The sequence below is a fragment of the Heterodontus francisci genome, chromosome 5, assembly GCF_036365525.1.
Source record: "Heterodontus francisci isolate sHetFra1 chromosome 5, sHetFra1.hap1, whole genome shotgun sequence".
Taxonomy (NCBI): Eukaryota; Metazoa; Chordata; class Chondrichthyes; order Heterodontiformes; family Heterodontidae; genus Heterodontus; species Heterodontus francisci.
Genome location: NC_090375.1, coordinates 172475525 through 172493460, shown reverse-complemented (window position 1 = coordinate 172493460; position 17936 = coordinate 172475525). Strand labels below are relative to the sequence as shown.

General features: G+C 45.2%; 1 protein-coding gene across 4 annotated transcripts in view; it reads left to right on the top strand.

Annotated features, from left to right (window-relative positions):
* Positions 1-17936, top strand: part of dok6 (docking protein 6) — a 506642-nt gene that overhangs the window by 88359 nt on the left and 400347 nt on the right. Inside the window, exon 1 of one of the 4 annotated variants that reach the window (XM_068032347.1) lies at positions 7653-7737. The exons of the other annotated variants lie outside the window; for them this stretch is intronic. The gene's annotated coding sequence lies outside the window, so the exon portion shown is untranslated. Of the gene's footprint in view, positions 1-7652; positions 7738-17936 lie in introns of those variants that run through there. 4 annotated transcript variants of the gene reach the window in all.

Genomic DNA, 17936 nt, shown 5'->3' with positions numbered 1-17936 from the left:
GTGATGTATCATTAAACAATATAAATGAGTTTTATCAACATAGTTAGCTTGTACCATATGCTTTGTGAAACTGGTTGAATTATATCTCATTTCTGCAGTGTTTTTGAGGGATACTAAGGGAGTGCTGGTGTTGGAAGTGTTTTCGCAGAATTGAAAAGCTATCTGGGTATGGCACAAATGTTAGTTGGTGTCTGTTTGAAAGCACGACATAGAGTACAAAGAGAGCAAGAAGGGCACAACCTATGAGAACTAAAAACAGAAAATGCTCGAAAGACTCAGCAGGTCTGGCAGCATCTGTGGAGAGAGAAACTGAGTGAATGTTTCAGCTTGATGACCTGGTCAATGTCAAAGGTAATTGACCTCAAATGTTAACTCTATTTATTTCTCTCTCAACAGGTCTGGCAGCATCTGTGGAGTACTTCTAGCATTTTCTGTTTTTATTTCAGATTTCCAGCATCAGCAGAATTTTGCTTTTGTACCTATGGGCGAAGATTTGAGATTGATGTGCTTTATCCAAGCAGCATACTGCAAACTTCTATCCTTGAAATAGGAATGAAGGACTGACATAAAGTAGAATAAAGGTCATGGGATACCAAATAAAAACACAGCTGTCCAGTCAGAAACTTGACATATATGACAAGTTCAATACATGTTCTCCACACAGAATAGACCAATAGGGCAGAATTATAATAACCTGCCTCCCCCATTCCAGCCTGGCGGAAATTGGAATATAGGAGCAGGAGTAGGCCATTCAGCCCTTCGAGCCTGCTCCACCATTCTTGATCATGGCTGATCGTCTACCTCAACGCCATATTCCCGCACTATCCCCATATCCCTTGATGTCATTGGCAACTAGAAATCTATTGATCTCTGTCTTGAGCTTACTCAGTGACTGAGCTCCCAGCGCCCTCTGGGGCAGAGAATTCCAAAGATTCATCACCCTCTGAGTGAAGAAGTTCCTTCATATCTCAGTCCTACATGGCATGCCCTTTATTCTGAGATTGTGTCTCCTGGTTCTAGACCCCACAGCCAGCACCTGCATACTAGCTTTCAGTGCCTTACTGTTACGACCAGGTGAGAAGGGGTCTAGGGTTTCCCTCTCAGCCTTTGCCTGGTTTAACTGTAATAGGATTAAACCGTGTTTTAGCTCCCCCTCAGTGAATCCTTGTTCACTGCTCCAATTGTAAGGCAAAGAAATCAGACAGGTTTCCTTATATTTAAACAAGAAAGGTGCAAGTTTATTAATCTTAAACTCTAATCCGGGTAACGACTACAAATATGCGATGCGACCATGCTAGCATGCATACGCGATAAACACACACGCAGATAGAGACAGAGAAGTAGAAAAGAATAAAGGGGGGGAAGTCTGAGGCAATATCGGGATTATAATTACAGTCCTTTGAGTTCAATGTGGAGCCTTTGGTTGCCGGTAAATCCTGCAATTCGTTGGGGCCCAGTTCACGCTTCAACTTGTTTCAATGTTGGAGTCTTTCCTCTCTTGAGGTTTATGTGTCTTCCATGGGTTCGGTGGCTTGGGAGAAAGCAAGAGAGTGACAGCCAGGAGAGAGGCATCCTTGTTCCAGCTTCAGTCGCAAACTGCCTTCTGTTCCTTTCTGTGTGGCACAATTCAACTCCAAGTTGGCCAGCAGGTCAGTCATGTGACTAACTGGCTTAAACACTCCTGCGTTTGTGGATTGTATCATTTTGGCAGTCCCTGGAATCTGCTTCCGTGCACCTTCAATGTCTGGTGATCAAAATCCATTTGGGTTCATAGGATCAGGGAGTAGTGCTTTGTCTCCACAAGCACCGTATCTTAGTATGCAAATGTCCTCTAGTCAAAGGTCTGGTGATCTCTTTAACAAGTCATTTCTTCCCGCAGCAACAGTTTAAAATCAGTGTTCATATGACAAAATTAATATGCCTCATTCTTGGCAGGTGGAGGTCTGCATGACACTTATGAACAAGGACACCTAGGTCCCTTTGGACATCAACACTTTCCAATCTCTCACCATTTAAGAAATACTCTGCACCTCCATTCCTCCTACCAAAGTGGATAACCTCACTCTTATCCACATTACATTCCATCTGCCATGTTCTTGTCCACTCACTCAGCCTATGCCAATCCCCTTGAAGCCTTTTTGCAATCTCATCACAGCTCACATTCCCACCAAGTTTTGTGTCATCCGCAAACTTGGAAATATTGCAATTGGTCTCCACATCCAAATCATTAATATGGATTGTGAACAGCTGGATCACAAGCACTGATCCTTGTGGTACTCCACTGGTCACAGCCTCCCAACCTAAGAATGACCCATTTATTCCTACACTGTGTTTTCTGCTTGTTACCCAATCCTCAGTCCATGCCAGTATATTACCCCCAATCCCAAGCACTTGAATTTTGCTTTGTAACTTCCTATGTGGAACTTTATCAAAAGCCTTCTGAAAGTTCAAATACACCACATCCACTGGTCCCCTCTTATCCACCTGCCACATCCTCAAAAAACTCTAAACAAGTTTGTCAAACATGATTTCCCCTTTGTAAATCCATGTTGACTCTGTCCAATCAGACCATTATATTCTAAGTGCCTCGTAATCACATGGGTGGCGGCGCAGTTAAAATAGCGCAGGGGCAACCTGCCCTGATCTGGCCAACAGGAGCAAAGACACTGCCCCAATGCAACAGGGTCCTTTTCCAATATGCAGATCAGGCTCTGATGCTGTCTCTGGGGCCTGACTGCTATTTTTACAAGAGGTCTGAGCAGGGGAGCAGTGGTGGCTTCTGCACTAGGTTAAATTTGCCAGAAGCAGTAGCCAGGGCCAGAAGAAGCCCAGTAAGGAAAGTTCAACTTTTTTTTCGCAAGGTTCCTTTTTGGGCCAGAAGGAGCAAATGTGCTTCTCTGGGCCCCACATGGGACCTCCCCTGTTTCAACACCTCCCAATACCCAGTTCCCTCCCCTGAGCCCGGCAATTACTTAACTTGTGCTGGAGGCTGGTACCCGCTACCTTCCTGCCGCTTTTGATGGGGTCAGCAGCAGAGTGCCAATAAGACCCATAATGGTATGCAGTTGCATCTGCAAGTTCAAAGATTGGGCAGTGGCATGCACATTATGTACTGGTGCAGGTGAATGACCTTCTTCAACATGACTAAGGTGAGGGACGAGAAGGGCCAGTACCTGCCTACTGTCTGATATTTTCCCTGACTTGAGTAACAGTGCCTATAACCTACAAATTCCCAGTGGATGGCTGAGCGATATGTTTGCCTAACATTGGACAATGGAGTCCCCTTTCTGGGCCCCAGAGCTGTAGGAGGGTGACAGGGTCAAATTACTTTCTGAAGTTAAAGTGTAGGCATGTTGTTCGTCTGGTCCAGGTGGAACTTTATTCTATAACTCAGTAATGGGAATAGGAACTGTGAATGCTTGACGTTCATACTTGGTGACTAAAGTAGGCAAGTGTTGCATTTTATAGTACTGTGAACCCTCACCTTTTTTTTTTATTTGGCCTCCTTGTCTCGAGAAACAATGGGTAAGCGCCTGGAGGTGGTCAGTGGTTTGTGAAGCAGTGCCTGGGGTGGCTATAAAGGCCGATTCTAGAGTGACAGACTCTTCCACAGGCGCTGCAGATAAAATTGGTTGTCGGGGCTGTTACGCAGTGGGCTCTCTCCTTGCGCTTCTGTCTTTTTTCCTGCCAACTGCTAAGTCTCTTCGACTCGCCACACTTTAGCCCCGCCTTTATGGCTGCCCGCCAGCTCTGGCGGTCGCTGGCAACTGACTCCCACGACTTGTGATCAATGTCACAGGACTTCATGTCGCGTTTGCAGACATCTTTAAAGCGGAGACATGGACAGCCGGTGGGTCTGATACCAGTGACGAGCTCGCTGTACAATGTGTCCTTGGGGATCCTGCCATCTTCCATGCGGCTCACATGGCCAAGCCATCTCAAGCGCCACTGGCTCAGTAGGGTGTATATGCTGGGGATGTTGGCCACCTCGAGGTCTTCTGTGTTGGAGATACGGTCCTGCCACCTGATGCCAAGGATTCTCCGGAGGCAGTGAAGATGGAATGAATTGAGATGTCGCTCTTGGCTGGCATACGTTGTCCAGGCCTTGCTGCCGTCGAGCAAAGTACTGAGGACACCGGCTTGATGCGCTCGGACTTTTGTGTTCTGTGTCAGTGCGCCATTTTCCCACACACTCTTGGCCGGTCTGGACATAGCAGTGGAAGCCTTTCCCATCCACTTTTTGATTTCTGCATCGAGAGACAGGTTACTGGTGATAGTTGAGCCTAGGCAGATGAACTCTTGAACCACTTCCAGAGCGTGGTCGCCGATATTGATGGATGGAGCATTTCTGACGTCCTGTCCCATGATGTTCATTTTCTTGAGGCTGATGGTTAGGCCAAATTCATTGCAGGCAACTGCAATCCTGTCGATGAGTTTCTGCAGACACACTTCAGTGTGAGATGTTAATGCAGCATCGTCAGCAAAGAGGAGTTCCCTGATCAGGACTTTTCGTACTTTGGTCTTCGCTTTTAGACGGGCAAGGTTGAACAACCTGCCACCTGATCTTGAGTGGAGGAAAATTCCTTCTTCTGAAGACTTGAACGCATGTGAGAGCAGCAGGGAGAAGAAGATCCCAAACAGTGTAGGTGAATCGTGCCTTTCATATTGTCATGGAATGAGGTGATGATACTTAGTAGCTTTGGTGGACATCCAATCTTTTCTAGTGGTCTGAAGAGACCACGTCTGCTGACGAGGTCAAAGGCTTTTGGTGAGATCAATGAAAGCAACGTAGAGGGGCATCTGTTGTTCACGGCATTTCTCCTGTAGCTGGCGAACGGAGAACAGCATGTCAATGGTGGATCTTTCTGCTCGAAAGCCACACTGTGCCTCAGGGTAGACACGCTCAGCCAGCTTCTGGAGCCTGTTTAAAGTGACTCGAGCGAAGACTTTCCCTACTATGCTGAGCAGAGAGATTCCACGGTAGTTGTTGCAGTCACCGCGGTCACCGTTTTTCTAGAGGGTGATGATATTGGCATCGCGCATGTCCTATGGTCCTGCTCCCTCGTCCCAGCACAGGCAAAGCAGTTCATACAGTGCTGAAAGTATAGCAGGCTTGGCACTCTTGATTATTTCAGGGGTAATGCTGTCCTTCCCAGGGGCTTTTCCGCTGGCTAGAGAATCAATCAGTTCACTGAGTTCCAATTTTGTTGGCTGTATGTCCAGCTCATCCATGACTGGCAGAGACTGGGCTGCATTGAGGGCGGTCTCAGTGACAACATTTTCCCTGGAGTACAGTTCTAGGTAGTGCTCGACCCAGCGGTCCATTTGCTTGCATTGGTCAGTGTTTGTGTCCCCTGATTTAGATTTGAGTGGGGGGGGGCAATCTTCTTGATGGTTGGCCCATAAGCTCTCTTAATGCCATCCCTTTGATATTTCCAGTGTCTGAGGCCAGCTGAGTATGACTGCATAGGTGTTGCCAGTAGTCGTTTGCGCAGCGCCTGGCTGTTCTTTGTGCAGTGCTTCTGGCTGCTTTAAGTCCTATGGATGTTAACTCGCTGGGGGCTTTCTTGTAGTTCAGCAGTGCAATGCGCTTAGCGGCTATGACAGGTTCCAGCTCTTCATTATGAGATTGAAACCAGTCTACATTCCGCTTCTCACATTTGCCATTGGTGGTCATTGCTGAGTCATAGATGGCGTGTCTGATGTGGCCCACTTGGTCTCTGCATCCCCTCGTCCACCCAAAAGAAAATAAAAAGTGATCTGTCATTTAACAGCTGCTTGTTACACATCTTGAGCTTGATATCAAAACTCTCAAGATTAGCTGACAACATTAAATTATGACACAGCCTCATATCTGGAGGTTCATATGACTCATTCAGTTCTCCATATCGCTTTGCCGACAGAACAATTTCTGAACTGAGAAAGTATGGGCTGGAATTTTGGCCTTCAGGCCTGGCATTAGAGGCAGGTGGGGGCTAAAAATAGGAGGCCGACTGGAACTTGCCTCAACCTCCAGGTTCCCGCACTGGCAGGGGCCAGTTTAGGTGGCTGCAGGTGGGTACCTGGTGGCAAGCTGGGGGTCCAGCATTCCAGGCAGGGCTAGACACCCCCCCCCCCCCTTGTATGCCTGGGTGCTGCAGCAGCCTCAGGTGGCCCTCTAGATGGGGTTCCCCCCCCCCCCCCCCCCAAAACCCCAGCCCCACCACAGTGGCTGTTGACTCTATTTTTTAAATTAAAGATGTTAAAAATTTGGGGAAAGGGTGCATCCATCTTGAAGCACCCTCTCTCTTACTTACCTCCCAGTGCAGCCTGCTGCTCCTTTCAAGCTGGAAAGCCTCTAGCCCTTCAGCTTCGAAAGCTTGCCAGCTGTCCTTAATTGGACAACGAATCTGCCCTCTGGCCATTAATTGGCTGACTCGGGGATAAATCACAGTTGATTGACTGTTCTCTCCCCCCACACCCAAGGGTTTGTCCAGGACCTAGAAACAGTCCCAATTTCTGTTTCCTGCCCCCAGAGGTAAAATCCATCCATACGTGTATGTTCTGAAGACTCGAGCAACAAGCTTTATCCTGTTGATTAAGCAGTCATTTCAGTCAGTAATTCAAAATTCCTGGTCTACACACATTGTATAAGTAAACAGGATAGAATGGTTTGGTACCAAACATATTAATTACATTTGGTATCCAGTGACTGTTGTGTTTTCTAATAATCAGCTCTCAATAACTAGGTGATTAAACCTATGCCACAATCATTAATCCTTTGGTGAGGATGTTATCCGAATGTGTGCATTATCCTGGCCATCAGCGATTGCCGTGGCACCCATTCATATTAGCTACAAAATAGAAAAATGGAATAAAACTGCCCATTAATTTAACAATATGTAAGTTATAATAAAACACACTTGGATAAAAGAGGTGTCTTGGAAATTGCATAAATGCATTTCCAAAAAGTGCTCCATTGAAGCCTTGTTGATAAAACTGAAGTGCATGATGTTAAAGGAAATGTGACAGCTTGGATCGGAAGTTAAAACAGTGAGTAATGGTTAATAGATGGTTTCCAGATTAAAGGAATGTACCCAAAGTCTATGTTGGGATCATTGCTCTTCTCAAACTATATAAATGATCTGGACTTGTGTACAGGGGGCAGAATATCACAATTTGCACCCAAGACCAAGAGACAATGGTGAGTCTAAATAACACCTTATTTAGACCTATGTTAGAATTCTATGTGCAGTAATGGGCTCCACACTATAGGGAGGATATTAAGACTTTAAATAGGTTACATTACAGATTCACTGAGATGTCCCATGGTATGAAGAAATACAACTACAGGGAAAACTTGAAAAATTGGCTCTTTTTCATTAGAACAGGGTAATGGGATAATTTTGTAGAAGTGGGATGGGCCAAGGTAGATAGAAGCATACTGTTTCCAATTATTGAGTCCAGGACAAGGAACCATGGAGACATGATTACATGTATGATATTTGGAACAGAGGGCAGGAGAAACTTCTTTTCATAGAGCTTTTAGGCTGTGGAATTTACTACTGGAGTAAATGATTAAGGCAGAAACTATGGGCTGGATTTTACCAGCCTGCTGGCAACAGGCTGGGAGGCAGGGGGATTCATAATCTTGTGATGAAAGGCATTGGGAGAGAAACCTGACATCTTAACATTGCAACTGGATATTACAAACGGCGGCTGGGCTGGTGGGAGGACGTCGCGCTGAAACGTGATAAGGTAGTTAAACAGACAATTAACTCCTATTTTTCTGGGATTTACTAATTTTATGATGGGCATTCGGAAACAACGGGGTTCAGAGCCTTGCCAGGTGTAAGGAGGTGGTGGATTAGTGGGAGGTCAGTGCTGAATGTGAATGGTAGTGTGCCTTGGCGGAGTGGGTGGAGCACTGTGGCAGCGAAACTGGCAATCAGAAGCATAGACAAACTTGCCAGCACAACGAGGGGTATATCATCTCAGACGTGCCACTTGTATGTATAGACTGAGGGAGTTGGAGGGCCCAGAGAACGGAGTGCAGCTATCTGATATGAGCTTCATTCACTCAGGCTTTGAGACCTCCAGTGAGGAAGAGCATTAGAGAGACAGAGGGAGATACACCCACAGGCAGCAGGGCAGCAGCAACCTAAAGCCCACCAGGAACTTCAGCCTTGGAGGAGCACGGATGACGAGGGCGCAGAAGGGTGCACAGAAGAGGTTACCCACCAGAGAGGGTCTACCATCAGAGGCTCAACTTCTGAAAATGTTGGAGTAGCAGTGCCGCCAGAAAGGGAGGTGGTCATCGAGTTGTGTGCCATGATGTAGGATGAGCTGAGCCCTATGGGAAAGGTTGGACACCCAATATTGGTGACACTGAAGGTCACTGTGAAGTGATTTATGACTTTAACCCCTTATAGAGATTAAACCAAATCAGGAGTACATCCCTATGAATCTCCTTTAATTAAGTTTAAACCAGACAAATTCTCAGACACTTATTTGGGTCCAAAGAATGGTACTAGCTTGCCCTCAAAGAAAGAAAACCAACAGAAAATATTACCATCTTTCGGATAGCCAATTTTAATAATTATGGCAAAGTCATAAATATCCCAGATATTATCAGGGTCTGGGTACTCTCTTCAATAAGTATCTCTCCACTTAAAGAGACACAGAGAGGGGGTTCTTTGTAGTTGTATACAGAATACTACATGAGACGATTTATTACCTTTTATATATTTATTAAAGAATTTAACATGCAATAGACTTCTAAGTGGATAGGTATATCACGATATCAGATATTATTGAGAGATGTAACATGTATTTTTATTTCTAACATAGAATCCAAAAGTTTAACCTTGCTAATGTTACAGCAAAATATCTTAGAATATCCAGAATATCCATCAAAATTTAAAGTAAACTTTATCTTAAATTCCCTGAATAAGGCATAGAGTGAGAAGTATTGTTTGAGGAACTCAGCACTTCTAAGTGTTTGCCTCAGAACCTTTCATGTTTATACTATTTCTAAGTTGTCATATGACCTCTTGGCATATAGGCGCTACTTTTCTAAGTGTGTTTTTCTTGCTTTCAAAATCCAAATCTGGTAGTATCATTAACGCTCCACTTAATGTTTTACTGGAAATCTCCTGTTTTTTGAAGGTCTGAGCATTTATCTGGTCAAAATGTTTATAATTGTGTTTACTTGACCTCTTTTATTCCTCCAAGTCCATTTTCATTTATTATTTTATTATCTACAATTCCCTTTTTTAGGGTACCTTAAAGCAACCTCCGGAGGTGATTTATCTGCATCAACAACCCCATAGACTAATAAAATTTATTGCAACCTCTTACTGATGTCACACAGGATATTTCAATGTGTGTGTTTTTCTTCCAGTTCCCTGGCAACAGAAATTCTATTCTGACAGGGACCTTGAAATATTTAACTCTGTCTTCTTAAAGGGGAATTTCAGTGAGTTCTGAAAACTGACCAGTTATTCAATCTTTAATTCTAAAAGGTATAATATAGTAACTATATCTAAATGCTACCTAATTAAGCCTATTATACCTATATTCCATCACACCTGTAATGCTGAATTTCTCTACCTCATGATCATTCCAGGGATCTTCTGGAGATATCTGTGGTATCTCCCAGTCTGAGGCTCATCGCTGCATTAGGATGAAAACCAATGTCATATTCAAGAGAGCCAGCTAATACTTGTGCTTTTGCACTGAGCTGGACAGTCAAGCTGAGAGGGCGATAGGGTTGGTGCCTTCACTGGATACCCTCAGGTGTAGGTTGTAAACGACTGCGCCCATCAAGGATCCCACAGACCAGGTAGTAGCCTTCATCAACAGAAAGAGCTTCCACTCACTTAATGTACAACTGGTCTGCAAACAAATCCTACACAATTCTCAGGAAACAGGCGTGATGCCGATATACTAAGGCAGTCCCAGGTTCCATGCCTTTTCAGGCCCCCTGCACACCTTCAAGGATGAGGGCGATCCTGAAGACGTGGCTACTGAAGCTTATATGGCACCCAAGCACTGACCAGAGGAGGGATACAATCCCTGTCACAGGACAACTCGAGCGACCATTGAGCAGGCCATAGGGCTTCTGAATATGGTTCAGATGCCTGGATAGATCCAGTGAACCCTTCAATATGCCCCTACAAGGGTCTTGTGTATTGTGATGGTGTGCTGTACTCTGCACAACCTGGCACTCAGAAGGGAGAAACTTTGAACCATGAGGACATCCTGGAACGCAAAGCCTCTCCTGTGGATGAGGATATGGGTGAACATGCTGACCAAATGCTGCATGAAGAAGAACCCAGGGACTGCAGGAAAGTCATGAAGAGATATGTGCAAGGGAGGCTCGAGATGTGATACTACAGATCCATGCAACCTTTTGCAGCGCAGTTGCTGTTTCCTAGATAGCCTTTACCATTTACCTGCACCCATAAAGACATTAGACAGCGGCATGAGGAATGCATTGACCTCAATTGGTGTGGTCCTCCCCATCACACCCCTTGAGAGAGCCAGGGAACTCTTAAAGGCCCAGTGGCCTGCAAAATAATTAAAGGATTCCTCTTGTTTGCATTATTGTTCACTTAATTGTAAACACAAACATTGCAAGGTTGCATACATTAACAAAATAAACCCATGAACTCCAAGTCCAGCTGGGTGGTCGTCTTAAATCACTTACATGTGCTGCTACGTGGTGTTCCCTCTGCGCTGTCAGCTGAGGTGGATTCAGGCTATTGACCTTGGTCGTCCTCTGGCTCCCTGAGGCCTGGAGGGCCCAGGTATATTGCTAGCCTCCTGCCCAGGTGCAGAAGCCACCTCTCTAATCGCAGTTACCTAATGCGCTGGTGTCACTGACAGAGGGGAAGAGGATGCATCGCCTACGCCAGGAGGGCCTTGAGAGGAGCCCCCAGATGCTGCAGAGCGCTCCTCTACCCTTCCAGGGCACACTTCCCCCTCCCTGTCAGAGGAGTCCGAGGACCTGCTGGTGACTCCAGGTGCCTCACCCTCCCCCTTTGTCCAGCCATTGCACCACAAAGCTGATGGAGGTGGCGATGGCTTGCAGGTCCACGCACATCTCTGGCATCTACTGTGTGATTTGCTGGATGTGGCTGTCCAAGAGGATCACCATTCCCTCCCTGGAGGAGACCATGCGCGTATTGACAGGGTTGCACTCATGGCCTGGTTGGATTTCTCCGTTGTTTGCGTATGTGTGTGCAAAGCCTCAGAAAGGCAGATGTTTCCACACCTCAAATTGCAGATCCAGCATCTGCCGCCTTGTTGATGACTCCAGAAGTATGTCATCAGCCTGAAGCTCAGCATGACCCTGGCCTCCCGCAGTCCTCCTAGTGTGAGTGGCCTCTGCTGTCACAGCCTTCATCAGCTGCTCGGGTCCCTCTGCTGTGCTCACTGGATTGATCCTAAAGCTATGCAGGCACGAATGCCCACCAACGTGAGAGTATCTGCACTGGTGGAGGGTGCAGGGGAATGATGTGTCGGTGCATCCTCTGGGATCCGCTTCTCCTCCTCAGAGGTGGCCAGCTGTCCCCCAGTCATGTCAGCTAGCTGTTCTTGTCTTTGACCAGTGTGAGAGAGAAGAGTGATTAGAGGGTTATGCGCATTCATTCATGATCTTCAGAGCACTCCGAATGTGGAGCTCCATGTGACCAGCAGTGAACTGAGAACTGTACCTCATTTCCACCAGAGGCTTTCTTGTGCCCACCCATTAGGCCACTCACTCTCTCAGGGCTTCATTCTCATTTCACCATCAGCAGTGGACCAGCCCACCTCCTGGTCTCCTAGCTCCGGAAACTCTTCCTCCATTGGTGTGAGAATTGCCAGGAAAGGGATGCGCCGTCCATTTTGGCTTTCTCCTTTGCATTCTGTGCTCTCTGCTCCTGAAAGCACATAAATGTTCATTGTTAGTCGCCTGCCAAAGATACGCCGAATGCCTATGCTGGTGGCAGCCTGACTGTCCATCATGGTGCCACAGGGATGCCTCCTGCATGCGGCCACTCAGTAGCGGCAGTGCAGGAGTTAACACTGACTGACCGGGGCCCTTCACACAGAGTCTGACATGCCTCCGACAGCCAATGCTGCAGTCTGGCCATTGCCAGTGACTGGGTAGGTATGTTCTTTCTACCACTCTCACATTCATCCTTGGTCACGTTTAAGACAGTAGGGTTAACAATGTGTGATGTGCTCAACTTGGTGGATTGCATGAGATCATTAACCCGCTCGTGGCACTGAAGCCAGGTTCGAGGGGCGACCCCATGGCTACCGACCTTTGCAATCTCGACCTAGACTTGCTCCGTCTGCCGAGCCGGTCTCCTCCCGGGGGAATAGGACCTCCCTCCTTGCCTCCATGCAGTTTCTCCTCCGAGCTTCTTGGGCATCAGTAAACCGTGGAGCCACCCTGATTCATGCTTCAGCAATTCCAATCAATGCTTTGTTCTTCAGGTCTCCCTTTGTGCTTCCTAAGTGGATGATTCTATTTAACTGAGTGCTGTAGCGCCAGTGCTTCCCACTGCTTCATTGGAAGGCTTGTCTGCCTCCTGGCAGTTAATTGGCCAGCTGCGACGTATCTGCAAATCTTAGCCCCCCCGCTCCCACCCCCCTCGTGACAACGGCTCCTGCCTCTGGTCCTAATGGCAGGACCTTTGGTCTTTTCATAAAATCCAGGCCTATGTCAAAATTCACGATTAGAGTGAATAAGTGAATGAAGGAAAAAGAGATCAACAGATATTGGAACATGGCAGGTGATTCGATCTATTTGCTCGCATGAATAATAAACACTGACATGGAATGGATGGGCTGAATAGTTTCTTTCATTGTTGTACCAGAAACCTGTTGGTCTCCTTATTTAAGGAAGGCTGTAAATGCATTGGAAGCAGTTTCGAGAAGGTTTACTAGATTAATACCTGGAATGGGTGGGTTGTCTTATGAGGAAAAGTTAGACAGGCTAGGCTTGTATTCACTGGAGTTTAGAAGAATAAGAGGCAAATTGATTGAAACATATAAGATCCTGAGGGGTCTTGACAGGGTGGATGTGGAAAGGATGTGGGAGAATCTAGAACTAGGGGTCACTATTTAAAAGCAAGGGGTCGCCCATTTAAGACAGAGATAGGAAGACATTTTTTCTCGGGGGTTGTGAATCTTTGGAACACTCTTCCTCAAAAGGCGGTGGAAGCAGAGTCTTTGAATATTTTTAAGGCAGAGGTAGATAGATTCTTGATAAACAAGGGGGTGGAAGGTTATCGGGGGTAGGAGGGAATGTGGAGTCGAGGTTACAATCAGATCAGCCATAATCTTGTTGAATGGTGGAGCAGGCACAAGGGGCTGAGTGACCTACTCCTGCTCCTAATTAGAATGTTCTATGTATTCATGTATTTTAATGTATAACACAAAAATGTATGGAGAGGGGTTCACTGTGAGGAGAACTCTAACCGACTTTAGGAACACATAGGTAGATTAATAGAATCATAGAATATCTACAGCACATCAGGAGGCCATTCGGTCTGTCATGTCCATGTCGGTACTCCGCAAGAGATTGCATCAATGTTGGATGACGCTTAATGTAGAGAAATGCAAAATGATGCATTTTGGAAAGTAAAGATAAGGAAATAATGCAGATTTTTTTGATTGACAGCAAGACTGGCCATTCACACATCAAAAGTTTGCAAGCTGCACCCTATCTGTCCAGACAGAGGAGAAGCCTTAAGCTGCATTCTGTGAGTTTTGGCTTTTCAGAATGAGGCGTGTATTGACAATAACACACTCTAGGACCTGTGGTCACCAGTGTAACAAAAGACACCATGACACTGGTGAATGCTGGGAGCCTGCATTTCGGTTGAGCGCCTTCATTTAGGCAGCTGCCGAATCCAGCAAAACATAAATCCAAGCCATCTGATGTAGCTACAAGCCTCTGAATAAAATGTCACAAATATGTTCTCACATATAAAAGGTTAAGAGTATACTTAACTTAAGCTTAATATTATTGAATTTTTAAAAATTATTTTCTTATTGTCACGTGCACAAGAAGTGCGACTTCGGGCAAAATCTGAAGAGTTGTACAAACTCACTTTGTCTTTTTAAAAAATGGACCTTTTCTTTTAAAAAGTGAACAGTGCTCCAAAATGGCCACTGAAGGGCAAAAACTGTGGCCTTTGCATATTCAAACTGTTCGACAGGGGAAAAGGAAAAATTTCCAAAGCTAAGAAGTGTCAATTGCACCCACCCTCCACCAATCCTAAAACATTCCCGAATTGAATGCGAGGTGGGGGGTGGGTGGGGGGGGGGGGGGGGGGTGTTCTTCTGAAGCAAAGAACATCAGTGACCTGACCTGAAACGCTAACTCTGCTTCTCTCTTCACAGTTGCAACATCAGTTCTGATGAAGGGTCACTGACCTGAAACGTTAACTCTGCTTCTCTCTCCACAGATGCTGCCAGACCTGCTGAGTATTTCCAGCATTTCTTGTTTGTGTTTCAGATTTCCAGCATCTGCAGTATTTTGCTTTTATTTTAGTAATAAATTTGAATGCTAACGGGAGATGGTAAAACTCTCTCTTGTTGGAGATGGCCATTGCCTGTCACTTGTGGAACATGAATGTTACCTACCAATAATCAGCCAAAGCCTGGATGTTGCCCAGGCCTTTCTGCATATGGGCATGGACTGCTTCTTTATCTGAGCAATTGCGAATGGAGCTAGATATTGCATAATCATCCACAAATAGCCTCATTTCTTACCTTCTGATGGATGGCAAGTCAGTAATGAAATATATTTAGGCCTAGGATGCTGCCCTGTGGAACTCCCATGTGATATGCAGGCATTGCCTAGAAATCTCTCATTGGGGTTCTTGAACAGGTACTACAGGCCCCTAATTTCCAGCCTTTAATGCCTCTATTAGATATTCCCAGGATGCCTAATAAAAAGGCCTGATAAATTTAACATTGGGAGTAAAAATACAGACACAATGCATGCTATGTCTCTTTCTGTGTCTCTCCCTCTCTTGTTTTCTTACAAATAACATGATCTGGCGTGTTCTGTGAAGTGTCGATCATAAAAAAAAAACTCTAGAATTTATCTTGGATAAATGTTATTTACCTGAGAAAAGATCCAAAGTTCTAAAGCTACATTGTTTTAAGGTACTTAAAATTAATTACCTTTGTGACTTCTATGAAGGGAGTGCGGCTTGCAAGCAACAAGCACTATCTGTATGTGTTTATTAGAGTTAGAACAAAAGAAATATTAACTGCCTTCTTGTGCCAAAAGTGAAGAGAGGAGAGGCTTGATGGAATCAACATGGACAGTATCAATGCGGAGGAACCAAGGTATTTGTATAGAACTATTGAGCCTATTAATTCAATCTCTAGCCAAGTACTCCAAATTGAGCTACATCATTGTGACACAGGAGTAGGCTTCTCTGAGAAAATGTTCTCCAGGGTTGTCCATAGGCCACTGTATGAGTAGAAATAAAGACATGCATTTTTATACAGAATTAATATTTCATTTTTTATATTATAAATATTGGCCTGAAATAATAAGTGCTGAAGTGCAACTGGTGGGGGACCCTCTGCCTGTGATAATGGTGGACCTTCTGGGATCGGGCTGAGCTTCCCTCATTTGCCTGCCAGTGACAGGTGCCAGCACCGCTCGGGGTGCATTTTGGGTGGACACTATAATTTTAATGCTAGAAAATCCAGCAGAAATGGCCCAACCATCATGGGTGGGTTTCATCCCTGCATCCTGGAAAGAAGAAACAGCTACCCTCCATTTGTAGGGGAGATACCAAACAAAATTAATTTTAAACATAAAAAAAGTTGTTTGGGTTCAAGACCCTCAAACCCAAACTAAATCACTAGGTGGGCCCCACTTTTACAGCTAATTTGTGACTCATATTTGGTCAGACCAGGCTTATCTCTACCAACAACTGCTTGGTCCCATCTCGATGTAGGGAGACCCTACTCTCATCTGTGCCATTTTCAATGTTTTGGTGTAGGTCACAGCAGCCTGTGACGCACATATTGTTCATTAACAGCGATGTCGTTGATAGCTGTGGCTCAGTTGGTAGCACTCTTGCTTCTGGGGTCAAGCCTCACTCCAGGACCTAAGCACAAAAGCAAGGCTGACACTCCAGTGCTGCACTGTTGGAGGTACCACCTTTTGGATGAGATGTTAAACCAAAGATGCTACCCCTCAGGTGTAAAAGATCCCATGGCACTCTGTCAAAGAAGAGCAGGGATGTTCTCACTGGTCTCCTGGCTAAATCACTGAAGCAGATTATCATATTGTTGTTTAAGCGAGTTTGCTGTGTGCATACTGACTGCTGCATTTCCTACATTACAACAGTGACAACACTTCAAAAGTAGTTCACTGGCTGTAAAGTGCTTTGCACAGCATGTGGTCGTGAAAGGTGCTATATAAATGCAAGTCTTTTTTGTTGATCTGGTTTTTCTGAAGGTATGAATTATACTGGATTTCTAGTACTGCGTGCAATGGTGGAAAATGGAATTAAATTAGTTTTTTTTAAGCTAAACATGGTTTGCATTGTAGTAGATTCTGTCATCTTTGTTCTTTTGTCCAAACGTTTGACTCACACCACTTTGCTGACTGATGTAGCTGATCTCTTATGTCAATTCTAGAAACAATTAATTAATGCGGCATCTAAATTACAGCTGCCTGAAGCAGCACTGTGATATAAATGAGGTCGTGCTTATGCCTGAGGAAAGTGCCACCTGTTGCGAACTGCTGCCCTCGGCAGGATGAAGATAAATCTCCCCTTTACAGGCTGGCAATGTGGCTTTTGAATTGCTGACCTTTATGGACCTGTTGCAGCATCAGGGAGTTCTGTGGTCAGAAAACTTAGTAATTCATTCCTGGGATGTGGGCATCATTGGTAAGGCCAACATTTATTGCCCATTTGATTTGCCTTTGAGAAGGTGCTTGTGGGCCATCTTTTCAACTCCAGCATTGAATCGCTCACCTCTGTGCTTGCTGACTTACATTGGCCCCTGGTCCAGCAACACCTTAATTTTCAAATTCTCATCCTTGTTATCAAATCCCTGAGTGGCTTTACCCCTCCCTATCTCTGACCTTCTCTAGCCCTACAATTCTGAGATCTTTGTGTTCCTCCATATCTGTCCTCTTGCCCATCCCCTATTTTAATCGCTATTTTTGGAGCCTCTGCCTCCGGTGGCCTAGGCCCTAAGCTCTGGAATTCCTTCCACTATCCTCTCCGCCTTGTTATCTCTCTTCCTTTAAGACGTTCCTTAAGATCTACCTCTTTGGCCAAGCTATTGGTCACCTATCCTAATATCTCCTCCAGTGGCTCGGTTGGTGTCAAATTTTGTTTGAGAATGCACCTGTGAAGCCCCTTGGAACGTTTGACTATATTAAAGATGCTATAGAAAGTCAATTTGCTGCTGTTATTGATACAGCTAAGAGGCTTGCTAGGTCACTTCACAGGCGGTTAAGAGTCAATCACGTTGGAATACATCTTTTAAACAACTGCTTTCTGTTCTATTGTTGGCAGTGCTCAGAAATCTGCCATGCAATAGGACTAGAGCAGTTTCCAGAGCGCCAGGAGCTGAAACAGAATTGCATCGACTTCAAAAAGCTACTGCATTTCTTAAATATATTTTAAGGAAACGCCTAGACCTCCTTGTTATTGCAGGCTCTCGTGTTCCGCCAGGACTGGCAGCATACCTTGTACCTCCTGAAAACAATTAAAAGCTGTGTCATGTATTAGATTTGCAAAAGACATTGTGTATTGTCTGGTCAAGGACCTTGGAGAGTGAAAAAATTCTGGATGCAAATAGATGGTTTAATGGGTGTCCAACAAGTCTTCCAGTAACACCTCTGTATCTATTCCCTATGCATCCCATTAGCTACTCCACTCAAGGGAGACTAATTGTTATAAGTTTTTGTA